This window comes from Chinchilla lanigera, unplaced genomic scaffold (genome assembly GCF_000276665.1).
Source record: "Chinchilla lanigera isolate Chin_1 unplaced genomic scaffold, ChiLan1.0 scaffold00034, whole genome shotgun sequence".
Taxonomy (NCBI): domain Eukaryota; kingdom Metazoa; phylum Chordata; class Mammalia; order Rodentia; family Chinchillidae; genus Chinchilla; species Chinchilla lanigera.
Genome location: NW_004955435.1, coordinates 6869846 through 6882932, shown reverse-complemented (window position 1 = coordinate 6882932; position 13087 = coordinate 6869846).

Here is a 13087-nt window from a genome sequence, read left to right as displayed (position 1 = left end):
TACAAGCACACGCTCTCAGAGGCTGTATTAGCATGCTATGACTACAGTTCATTTTAAAGTGGAAAGCAGAAATTTTTAGAAGAACCTGATAAAATGAGGAAGACATAGTGTTGTACAATTATGTTATGTTGTAAAATTGAGTAGTTTAAGATCAATATTGCACCAAATCTGTGTAGGTATATGTTCCAACATTTCTAATTAAATACCTTTCTTAAATTTTGACCTTAAAGCAGTAGGTACATTAAAATATATGCATTTACAATTATAAAATAGTATATTGATTTTCAATAAAATGTTACATAATTAATTTCAATTAACTTGAGCTGATGACACCAAACTGGCCATCCCAGTCACATTGGCTATTCTGAGTATATCATAGTTATAATTTCACATTAGTCCAATCCCTTTAAACAATCTCATAAGTATATTATGATGTAAATGAATAATTTCAAAATATTAAAGTCATTATTTTATCATTAAACATTTTTGACATTTTATTTTGAAGCCATTTTCAAATATATTACTATAAATTACCACAGAACTCCTGTTACAGGTATTTCAAAGTTGTTCCATATCCTATATACTTATAGTATTTTCTTTTCATAATTCAAGAACTTATTTGAATCCTACCTCTTGGGCATGGCATATATATTAAAAATGTATAAGCATTTCTCTATTTAAATTTTAAAAATAATCACTTACAAAAGCCATTGTAAAGTCCCCAGAAACTTTAAATTCAGTTTTGAATTAAATCCAGAGTCTACCGGGCATCTGAGCAAATGCTTTGTACAAGAGCACTCATATTGCTCCCTCCATCTCAAAAGTGCAATAGCCAATGTCAGAATTCATCCTGTTTTACAGACCAATAGCCAGTCCTACGACCTTTCCAGAAGTGCTGGGACCACAGTTACTGGCGCCAGTCATCTCACCTTCTCTACCATTGTATCTTGTGACCTAGGGAAGATCCTACCTGTGTGCCTTAGCTCCAAGACCAGAGCTACTAATACAGCACACCCTAGAACCACCTGCACTTGCCTCATAAGCCTATGGACAGTCCCTTGTATCCCACAGCACTAGAAACATAGCTGTTCTTACCATAAACCCCAGTTTCACATCTGCCCATTCCATAGAACCTAAGAAAGATCACAATCTCCAGCCCTAACTTAGGCTACCCGTGCCATACAGCCCACCATCATCTTCATGTGTTCTGCAGGAGATACAGAAGTTCGCTTCCATGTTCTGTGGCTACAGACTCATGACTTCCATGCCTTAAGCCAAGATATTATCAGTGTTTTTCTTTAGAGATCTGAGGAAGTTGCCCTTTTTATTTCATATTTCTGAATCTGTGGCTGCCAGGGTCAAAACTGCCTGCACCACACATTTGTATTGTAAGACCCAAGAGTGGTTCCCTACACATTTTTCTTGAAGGGTACCGTGGCTGCTGTCATCATGACCACTGACACACTGACACACAGCTGACACTGACACACAACTATGGGGGACCTAGAGCTAAACACTTTCAGACACCTACATCGATTACAAAGTCACGCCACAATTTTTGTGAACTACCAAAGTGTAGAGCACTGAGGCAATCAGAGACACTGTTTTTCTTTTTGTTCTTGATTGCAACTAGGGAAACCACTGGAAGTTTCCACTTCTAGGCTCATTTAGAATCATACTCAACAACCCACTTAACTGTCACCCTACAACCCATGCAAATGAGTCTTTTCTACAGAAGCTATTCCGTACAAATAGAAAAAGCAACTATACCAGATGCACAGACTTCATCGTAGGGACACAGAAACTTTAGAGTAAAGGTGGCACATCCACAGTAACATAACAGTTCTGAAGAAATAGATCCAAATTTAAAGAAAATCTATGAAATAACTGAAAAATAATTCAAGGTAATGTTCTTAAGGAAAATCACCAGTATTCAACAGAATACAGATAGATAAGCCACAAATTAGAAAAGCAATTCATGGGAAGAAGGAAAAATGTAACACATATAGAGATGTAAGAAAGGGAGAAGAGACAGTAGAGCTGAGAATTCATTTGGTGAAATAAAAACTTCAACTGAAAACATATCAGAGTAATAAAATAACAAGACTCTCTGAACATGAGAAAGGGTATTTTGAAGTAAGTCAGTTGTAGAAGGAATGGAATGAGGAGGAGGAAGAGGATGAAAAAGGATTTAAAAGCATTAAGAAAGACAATGAGACATGTGGAACACCATTAAGCCATAGATATTTGCATTAGAAGAGCTTCAGAAAAGAAGACAAGGGAAAATATGGAGAATCCATTTAGAGCTAAAATTGAAGGTTTCTGTCTCCAAAGAGATAAGGACATCAGTAGCCAGGAAGCTTGAAAGGATCTCAACTAGACTCAACTAAGAAAAGACTTTCTCTGAGGCATATTATAGTCAAACTATCAAAGTGCAAGAAAGAGAGAGTTCTAAAAACAGCAAAAGTGTCAAGTCACATATAAAGATTTCTCAATTTAACTAAGCAGAAACATTATAGGACAGAATGGCATGATATTTAAAGTGCTGTCAAAAAATTATTCACAAAAGTACTATAACAATCAGAAAATCTTCTGGAAATTAAGAAGAAGAATCTTTGCCAGCTACACAAAGGCTGAAGGAATTCCTCATTACCAGAATGGCCCTACAGCAAATGCTTAAGGGATTGTCACAGTAGACAGGAAAAGAGGATAGCTCTTTGGGAAAGAAAAAGAAAAAAAAAGAAATCCACTTCTTAAAAAATACCCAAAAAGAAAGATGACAGAATCCAATCTTAACATGACAGAAAATTTAAAAGCAAAGATAAATAACAGGCCATGTGGAAAGAAAAAGAAATGCTGTACATGCAAATCATTGAGAAAACAATGAGTATTAACTAAAAATGCATCTAATTGAAACATCACTAGAAGAAATGACAGAATAGAGATGATAATTATGTTTGAGTACATAATGCTCAATCTCCCCAAGGTTACATATTCCTCCTCTCTCTCTCTCTCTCTCTCTCTCTCTCTCTCTATATATATATATATATATATATATATATATATATACACATACATACAGATAATCAAGAATTCCAGCTAACACCAAGCATAGGGACATAAACAAAATACAACCATTAAAGTGAAAGAAAAGGAAATTTAAATATTTAATAGTCAAACATCTTAAAACCAGAGATAAACAGAAAAATTTAAGTAACTGAAGGGAAAAAACACTTTACATCCAAAGAAAAATAATTTTAAAAATGACTGATTTTCATCATAAGCACTATAAACAGAAACTATAGAAAAATGTTATGTAGAAAAAAAAAGTGTCAATCTCAAATTCTGCTTCCACTAGCACCATCCTTCAGTTACAGTGGTACAGCAAGGACACTTGTAAAAACCAAATTTGAGAGACTTTATTGCCACTTATAATTCAGTACATATTACATTGCTTCAAGGTAAAGGTAAACGACAATTGAATAAATTTTACTTGTGCAGGAAGAAATAAAAAGTAGAAGAAATGGTATCATGCATAAATAAATATAAAAACATTAGATTTACCTAAAGAGTATTTATTATTTAAAGCAAAAATAGACTGATTTAGATTTAGAAAAATTGTAAAATTTTTCAGAGTAAAATATCCGATGAAAATAAGGGTTGCGGGTGAGTAAAAACTACTGTTGGAAGGTTTTGCAATGCGCGATAAGGTACTTGTTCCCAGGAGACTGTGAACAAGATCACGTATTTTTTCTGCAGATCACTTCCTTTTACTCTCCAAAGTGGTGCACCTAAAAAGCAAATTGATGGTGTGTGCGGTAGAACAAGTAAGTTGATTAAAAATACGAAGAACTGGACAATGATCTTTTTAATGTTTGAAAATTGGACCATTTTTAAAAGGATCACTATATACCAATTTTAAAACAATGTAATCAATTTTAACACATTAAAATAATAGAGAGTATGTTCTCTAATCCTTATGGGATGTTAAGCAATAGCAAAAATTATGTATAATCTGTAATTTTATGGAAAATTTTCTCACCTATGAAAAAAATATAATAACTCCTGACCTATTTAGCCTCACCAATAAATTCCATCAAATATTCTGCAGAAAATACTTCCAATCTGACATATTTCTCCAGAAAATGTGAAGATGTGAACACTCCATTATTTTTTGAGGCCAGCTTACCCCTTCTCTCTAAGTCTATGTGGATAGCACAATAAAAGTGATGCATGTAAAAACCAGCAAAAAGTATCCAACAATACAAAATAAGCAAAAAGATCTTCATTAAATGAAGTTCATCACAGAAATGCAAGGTTTCTTTAAAATTTGAAAATCTGTAAGTGTAATTCATTTTATCAGTAAAATATTGAAAGTATCATCTTTACCAAATGAGAAAGGAGAGTTCACTGATACCTATCACAACAGTCCTAACTAACCCTGTCCCTATTGAAATAAACATAGACAGTAAGAGGAAGTAGTTTGAGCTGACTTAACTGATACTTCATTGAAATAAGATGTACTTTGAGTTATCAGCGTATTTGTCTGTTCTCAGCTCCACTTTGTTATCTCCCCAGTTGGCTGAATGGCAGACAAGTCCAAAAAGGCAGAAAAACAGGATTACAGTACAATATGCTCTATGCACATTGTCTAATTCTTTTTCCCCTCAATAATTCAGTGCCTGTGATCCAAATCTACTCCACATTCTCTCTTCCTAGGAAAGAAAGGAAAGAAGAGCCATTTCTCGTAAAGATTTTAGTTCTTCAGTCAACACATGCCCTAGCAGGTTCTGACGCACTACATTTCTGTCTTCATCTTCCCAAACCTATTTTCATTCACAAAGTAAATATCCTGACTGTCCACTTCATAAGCACTAATTTATGGATTATTAATATTCTGCCCAAAATGTAGTCCTCATGTTACTGAGTTTTGTATGCAGATGTTATGAAAACCTGAATTCTCCCGTTACTGCTTCTATTATTGAGGATAATTCTATTTTTGTTTTGTTTTGTTTTTGTCTTTTTGAGACAGGGTCTTGCTATGCAGCTCAGGCTGGGCTTGAGCTCACTTTGTAGCCCAGGCTGGTCTCGAACTTGCAATGATCCTCCTGGCTCAGCCTCCCAAGGGCTGGGATTACAGGTGTGTGCCACCATGTCTGGCTTTCTAATTCTATAATGAATTATGCCATATTTCAATTTGGACAATATGTCCATGTTAACAATTCAAGAATGAAAAAGAAAGTGTCAGCATGTGACACTTTTTAAAAATCCTGTGTACCTACTTATGGTCTATTCATGCAATTTTTCCCAATGCTTTGGCTTTCTGAAGTCCCCGGTGTTTTAAAAAATCTCCTTCATAAAGGATTCACGGTGAGTCTCCTTCTGAGGCTATTTTTCTCTCAGACTACTTTTAACTTGGTATTAGATGGAAATGGCTCACATAATTTTATCAGTTCTTTTACTTGTTGTACCTAAATGTGATAATGGTTATCACCCAAATGAAGCTTTTCATTAAGAGCTTCCTTTTGATCATTTACACACTGTTAGAAACCACAAAAGAAACCATCTCTATCATCAGCACACGTACAATGATTTTTCTGAACGCACATATAAACTGAAATGAAAATTGAAAACTAGTTTAAAAGCCCAGACTAAAACACTCATTTGATGACTGTAAATTTCCTTGCCAGAAGGTTTGTAGTATTGGGAGTTATTCCATCCTTACAAGGCATGTATATTTCCTATGAGGTTTCTAAATACATGAAATAAATAAATACTTAGAAATGCACATTTTACCAGTTCTTCTTTTATTTTAATGACTTCTTACATTGATCTCCAGTTGCAATATTTTTGAAAAAAAATACAGAAAAAAAACCCATTAATTTCCAAGAAGTTAAATTTTAATATTAGAATCTTGAACAAGTAAAGTAAATACAGAAAGTAACATTTTCAGAAATAGAAATACTGGTTTATGGATGTAGATAGATAAATAGATAAGATAGATAGATAGATAGATAGATAGATAGATAGATAGATAAGGTCAGTGTAGTACAATCTTAAATTCTACGCAATTTAAATTTTCAGCTAGTTTCAAAAGTGAGAAAATTACTCCAAATTATCTTTGGAGACTGGCTATTTGACTGTCACTGCAGGATGCTGCTGAAATAATAAAAATAAGCTTAGAATTCAAAATAGAATATCTTCTATCATTTTAGCAACGTCTTGGGCACATATCCAGTATCTAGTTATACCACATACTCAGAGATCTAGCACTGCAAATAAGAATTAAGAAAAGAACAGAGGGTAGTCCTAACTTCAGGTAATTTCTTTTATTTATGGCACCAGGTAAAGTTTAATCTAAAGTGGGTTAAACAGATTTTTAAAATAAAAAGACATGAACTTGTGCATGAGATTTAGTAATACATTTGGATTTATCTGTGATTTTCTTTTTAAACACGCTTGGACACAGCATGGTTTTCAGATACTCATTATTGCCAATGGATGGATAATTATATAAAGAATGCTTAAGAAGACAATTTCTCCAACTGTAATCAGTGTAGTATAATTTGAGTGTAGGGTGCTTCCGAGACATTAACAGGAGATGAGATTGAATGTTTATTCCCCAAATTATCTTCATTTATAAGTAGAACATTTCAGTCTCTCTAACACATTTAAACAAGGACATCACTGCACTATCCCCTTTAGAATAATCAACAACAAAAATATTTATAACTTTTGATTTATTCATGCATTATTATTATTATTGTTGTTGTTATTATTATAGTATGAACATTGAATCGAGGGCCTTCACACTGACCTAATTCTTAAGATTTTTAAACGTTTTAAAAATTTTTAAATTATGTAACAGGGTTTCCTTAAGTGATCTGGTCTGCGTTTGAACTTGCAGTTCTCCTGACTCAGCTTCCCAGAGCTCTGTGACAACAGGCTTGCTCCACCGCACCTGACAGCCCTTGCTTCTCATTCTGTTCTATTACCTACATGAAATTTTCCACGTAAGGTCCGAGTAAGTAAGTTGGCAATATTCTACTACTTGAGTAGATTTCGAAAATAGTGTATGTGCATTTATGTGTGTGTGTGTACGAATGTACAATAGGTAAAGAGAAAGACAAGGAAAAATAAAACAAAATGAAACATGGTAAAATATCAAGGTGGGGGAAATGTAGTTAACATTATGGAGAAATTTTTATGCTCTTCTAACAACTTTTCTGTAATTCCAAAATTGGAGTGAAACAAAAAGTTCAATAAGAAGTCCATCGTTTCCAACTTCCAACATTCTATTGAACAGTTATACAGGAAGATAACAGAACTAAGGGTTTTTATGAAGTTTTAAAAATATGCAAATCCAAGTTCTATGTAAAGCAAAATTTGTAAAATTAATACAATGTCTTAGCAGAGTCTATTCTAAAGGGTAAAATGAGGATAAGTATATGAGTATCAGGACATTTAAGTTTTTTCACAATAGTTACTGATTTGCTGAATTCCGTGATGTGTACCTTTAGCAGGCAGAATGCTGTTCTTTGACGCTCCAGTTTATCGAATGCAGCAAGTGGTACTGTAAATCTCTGACTTTAATGAAAACTAGGAAATGAATTTTTCTCTTTTTTAAGCATAAAATATATTCATTTTCCTTGTCGAATCCCTGTAATAAATGCTCTATATGCTAACTACAACCACACTGCTACTCTTAGTGTTTAAGATGTACAACAAAGAAGTCAGCATCAATTTTCACTCCAACTCCTCTGTAACCAACACACTCAGGAATAATTTATGGATAAACGTATTCATCACTGTCACAAAATACTCTTTTCTTTGGTTATATTTCCATTGGCTTTTAAAAGTCTGTCTCCTAGAAAATGGGGGTATTTACTTCATTCTTAGGCATTATGCAGGGCTGAATTTTCATGTGGTAGAATAGCAGTAATTCTGCTGATAACTGAAAAGGTAAGAGATTAGAACTGGACAGTTTAGGCCTCTTTCTTCTATAAATGGTCCAGTAACACCACACAATAATTTATTGGCAGTGACTAATACATTACACAAGCAAAAGTTTTTAAGTCATTTATTCATTCTTTATTCATTCAACCAGTAGTTTTTATTCAGCATGTCCTATATTCCAGAGACAAAGACACCAGAGATTCAGGAAAAATAAAGCAGAAAAAATAAAATTCCTACTTTTTACTGACATTACACTTGAATGGGATAAAAGTCAAAACAAACAATTGTTTCATGTGAGATCATTTAAAACCTAAAGCAGCATAAGTCTGTAGAATTCAAAGCTGCTGCTCGGGTTATACGATTAGGAAGGGTTTTATTAAAAAGGTAACATTTCACTACTAGAGCAATCTCTGCATCTATTTGGAGAGAAATTTGTAATGTAAAGTCCACACTTCAACATATTTTTGATCTATAAGAAAAACAGAAGGTACTGCTACTCTGCCAGAAAGAATGATAAACTTGAGTCATTTGTAGGAAAGTGCACCTTGAGATCAAAATATTAAGTGAAATAAGTTAAATACATGAGCTTTTATTTGCAAAGAAATGTAACATTTATCTTCTTAAATAAAATACTGTATTCATATCTATACAAATAATTATTACAACCATTTAACAATAAAAATTTCAAAACTTTAAACAAGAGCATGGTTCAGAATATTCACATCCTAATACAATGCACTTGTAAAAAGATGTCAAAATATACAGGACCTATTCTTATTTACAACTGTAGGACAATCATGACCATATTATGCATATTTTTTCTGGATTCCATTACAAAACAAATTAGTTTACATTAGAATTATAAACCAGGTGATTTACAGTAATAAGACACAGTATATATGAGCTTAGATACCACATAATTTCTCTTCCATGAGAAACCCAAAATATAAGAAAGGAACAGAATTTTTCTTTTTTTTTCGGTACCAGTAATTGAACTGAGGCCTTTGTGTTTGCCAGGCAGATGCTTGTGCCACCGAGCTATATCCCTGGCCCAAAAGGCACAGAATAAAAGGTAAAAATATAAAAAGGGAGGTAGATCTTTTCCCAAAGGGAAGGTGACCAGAAGATGGAGGGGAAAAAAAGAGGAGGAGGGCAGGTGATACAGGGATGATGTAGGATCTCCAAACAATATAGGGGAAATAAATGTAACTCCCAACCTGCTAGATGTCCAGTATGCTGAATTCACATTCCCCAAAGTCAAAGAATGAGTTCTAAGAAACCACAGAGGCTAAGCATAGGAAAATTAATTGGGGGAAAAGGGAATAGGAACAGCTCCTGAGAGATAGGAGGGATCCCAAATTATAAACAAGCCCACATCTCAAAAGAAGTTTTATGAAGTGAAATCACAAGGTGGGTACAATGTGGGACAAAATTATGAACAGATTCCAAGTATATTCACTTAGGAAATATGGATCTAATGGGAAGCAGGTGACATAGCAAGTGTACATGGATGATATCACTATCCTTGACTGATAATCTGTAGTCAGTCTTGTTTTCAGTCTTAGTAGTTTTAGTGTTGGTCTTGCTCTTGGCCTTGGTGTTGGTGTTGGTTTTGGTCTTGGTCTTGGTCCTGGGCTTGGTCTTAGTCCTGGTTTTACTCTTAGTGGGTGGGAGATGAAGGACCAACTCTAATTGGACAGTTTTTTATCTATAAAGGAAATCTCAAAAAGGTGGTACCAATAATCACAAATTACCATTTATCCCTTAGGGGAATATATACTTTTGGCCATCATGATTGTAATCTTCTTCAGATGCATCTCCAGCCAGTATGGACGTGATCTCATCTTCTGCCCTGCCTCTCTTGAAGGCTTAGCCCTGTTGGACTGCCTATAATGTTTCTACCTAACCTTAGCAGTCTATAACAGGAGACAAAAGAAAATTAAGATGTATTATGTCTATGTACTAACTCCTCATAAAGAATATAATCATTTTGTACTGCAAACATGCACCAATAAAAATTTAAATTTAAAGGAAGAAGTTGGAGAGGATAGAAAAGACAAAAAGATTATTGAGGCTCTAAAACAGTGAGAAGTTAGATCATGAGAATAAGTTCAAAAGAGTTACCTTTAAATCTGAGTGAAATGGATAGCTTTGGAAAGTTTTCGGCAAAGAACTTATCTTACTCTGGCTTCTAGGTTGAACACGGCTCACGGTGGAAGCAAGAAGAGAACATTCGAGAAACAACTGTTCTTATGTAAGAGCCAGACAGCACTGGATTCGATCGGCCAAATGTCGACCAGCTGTTACAGACAATGTTAGTAACACAAAGTCCGTCCCAGTCTCCCCATCTAGGAAGTTAGTGAATTATATCTATTTCCTAAATATCCTGTCGCTTTTGTAACCCATAAGTACTTGGGTACTCAGAAAAGCAAGTCACAATCAGAGTAGAAAATAAGTACAATAAGACAGGCAAAATATTAGCGTGTGTATCCACATGCCTCCTTCCCCTCTGTGTTTTATCATTTGTATTTTCAGAACAGCAGTGGAATTGAGGACGTGTCTGTCACAGGCATAACAGAAGACAGATGGTACAAGCAAATTAGGGTAATTTGAAGAAGATTTGTAAACAAAGAGCCTAATTACAGAGGTGTGGGCAGGGTGTGGAGGACCCACAGGGAGTGCCAGGAGTCTGGGTAAATGGTCATGGAGCAGTCACCACCTGTGGGTTCCAGAGAACGACTGAGGGTGTGCAGACTCTACCGGCATCATGAATAAAACAGAGTCCTGTAGAGCAGACCCATTAAAAGCAAAAATGAGCCACTATGGAGAACAGCGTCACTGTGGGATTACCTCTCAGAGACATAACGGAGACAACGATTATCCCAACGTCAAGCTCCTCCTGTGCTGCCCGCTCTCTTTCTACTTTCACTGTGTAAAATGGATCTCAGAAGCAGAAGTAATATCATCTGTGAATATTATCCGTATGCAAAGACAGAGAACAGGGATAGCTGCAGAGCTCACCTGCGGGGGTCACGGGAATGTGACTAGCGTGGAAAGCCAGGAAAATCACTTTGGCTTGGTTCTCCTCTTCTTCATGTGTTCATTCACTCACTCATGTAGTTACTAGAAAAAGATTTCTGAACAAATGCCTATGTTAATGTCAATATACATTGAGTTTTTGATGACAGTTTGGAAGGAGAAGTTTTCTGGTAAGGTAAGAGCACACAATGCAAGCTTTACTTTCATGTACTTTGTATCTCACAATCAATTGGATCCTGTAGAGATAAGCAAGCAAATTTATACTATTCATGGGCTATTCTAATTCTAATTTAATTATGTCTTTTTATAGTAAAGACTCAAGTCCCCCTCTGGATATTCTATCTAAAAAGTAAAAGAACATCAGTAAGATTCACAAGAACAAGCAGAGATGTGGGATTCTGTGAGGAAGTTATGACTTTTCAAAGGGGCATCTGCACCTGTACATGAAAATAGAGGCAGAAAATAGTCAATTAAAGTAAAAATTGCACTTTTGGACTAGGTCATGATGAAAACATTGTCCAAAGTACTCAAACCCACACAGTAATGGGTGTAATTAAAATTGGTGTAAATAAAATTTAATACACCACCAAAATAATTTGAACATAGACATCTGATCACGTCTCTACTCACTTATCCTAGCAGCTTGGCAGATGACAGAATCAAAGAAAACATCCCTAGTGTCATCTAGGATAATAGAAGTTAACAGGTTATTTCTGCATGCTCCTGTCCACTTTTATGTACACCTACAACCCACACACCCTTTCTTCTCGCTGCCTAGACACACTGTCTGTTGCTGATCCTTGGATGTTCTACAATTCCTCCCGGCCCAAAGCTTTTGGATTGGAGAACCGTTAAAGTTTTCTGCAAAACAAACTCCAACACATCTTCATAGATCGGCTCATCCTTTCTCTATTACTGAGTAATCCCTTTTTGGACCACTTAAAGAAAAAAAAAATCTCAATCTCATTCAGCCTCCCTAAGATTTTGTCTACTCAGTTTGTATTCTTTATTTTTTCTCTATAGCATTTTTCACTATTATTGCATCATAGATTTTACTTCTTTTTATGGGCTTTGATTTTTTTTTTTTTTTTTTTTTTGCAATACCAGGGATCTAACTCAGGACCTTGCACTTGCCAGGCAGGCTCTTATGCCACTGAGCTATATGCCCGGCCTTTTTATGGTCTTTGTATAACAAATAAGCACTCGTCACAACAAATGGAAGATTTGTTTCTATATTGCCCATGATTTTAACTCCAGGGAGTAGAAGAGATATGGGTTGATATAGTAGATACTTGATGTGATTTGTATAATAAATAATGAAAACTGTGAATTTGGGGTTAGTAAATGGAAAGAGAAGTGCAACTACGTAATCGTGTCATAATTCAAAAATTATCATAATTCATCATTTAAAAGCCTGTGTAAAAATCTGGGGACATGTGAGTCTTATTTATTTCAGTTATGAGTATGGTCTCTAGTTGTGTCCATTTATGTAAAAGCCTCGAGTTTATCTTTCTTTATAGCTGAATAATATTCCATTATATAAAAATATCACAGTTTTTTGATCGATTCCTCTGATGGTAGGCATTTGGGTTGTTTCCACAATTTAGGTATTGCAAATTGCACTGCTGTAAACATGGGTGCACATATATCATTGTGGTATGATGTTTTTAGTTCTGGAAAAATACCCACAAGGGGAATAGTTGGGTTGAATGAAACCTCTAATCTTAGTTTGCTCAAGAATCTCCAGACTGCTTTTCACAGTGGCTGCACCAGTCTACACTCCCGCTAACAGTGGAGAAGGGTCCCTTTTTCCCTATAGCCCCTCCAGCAGAGTAAAGGAAATCTAAAAGGTGCAATAGATAGTGTGAAAGAGAAAGAAACTGCTCAAAAAGAAAGAATGACTGGGATGAGAGAAAGGAGAAAATAAAGAAGAAAGGGGTAAAAAATTATATATATTTACACACATACAAGATGGTCAGGGTAATTGAGCTATTAATTTCTATTGCTTTCTTGAAAGGAACTGTTGATATTTAATTATTTGATCATTCTTACATGTCTATATTTATCTTAGTAACCAATATGAAGATAATAG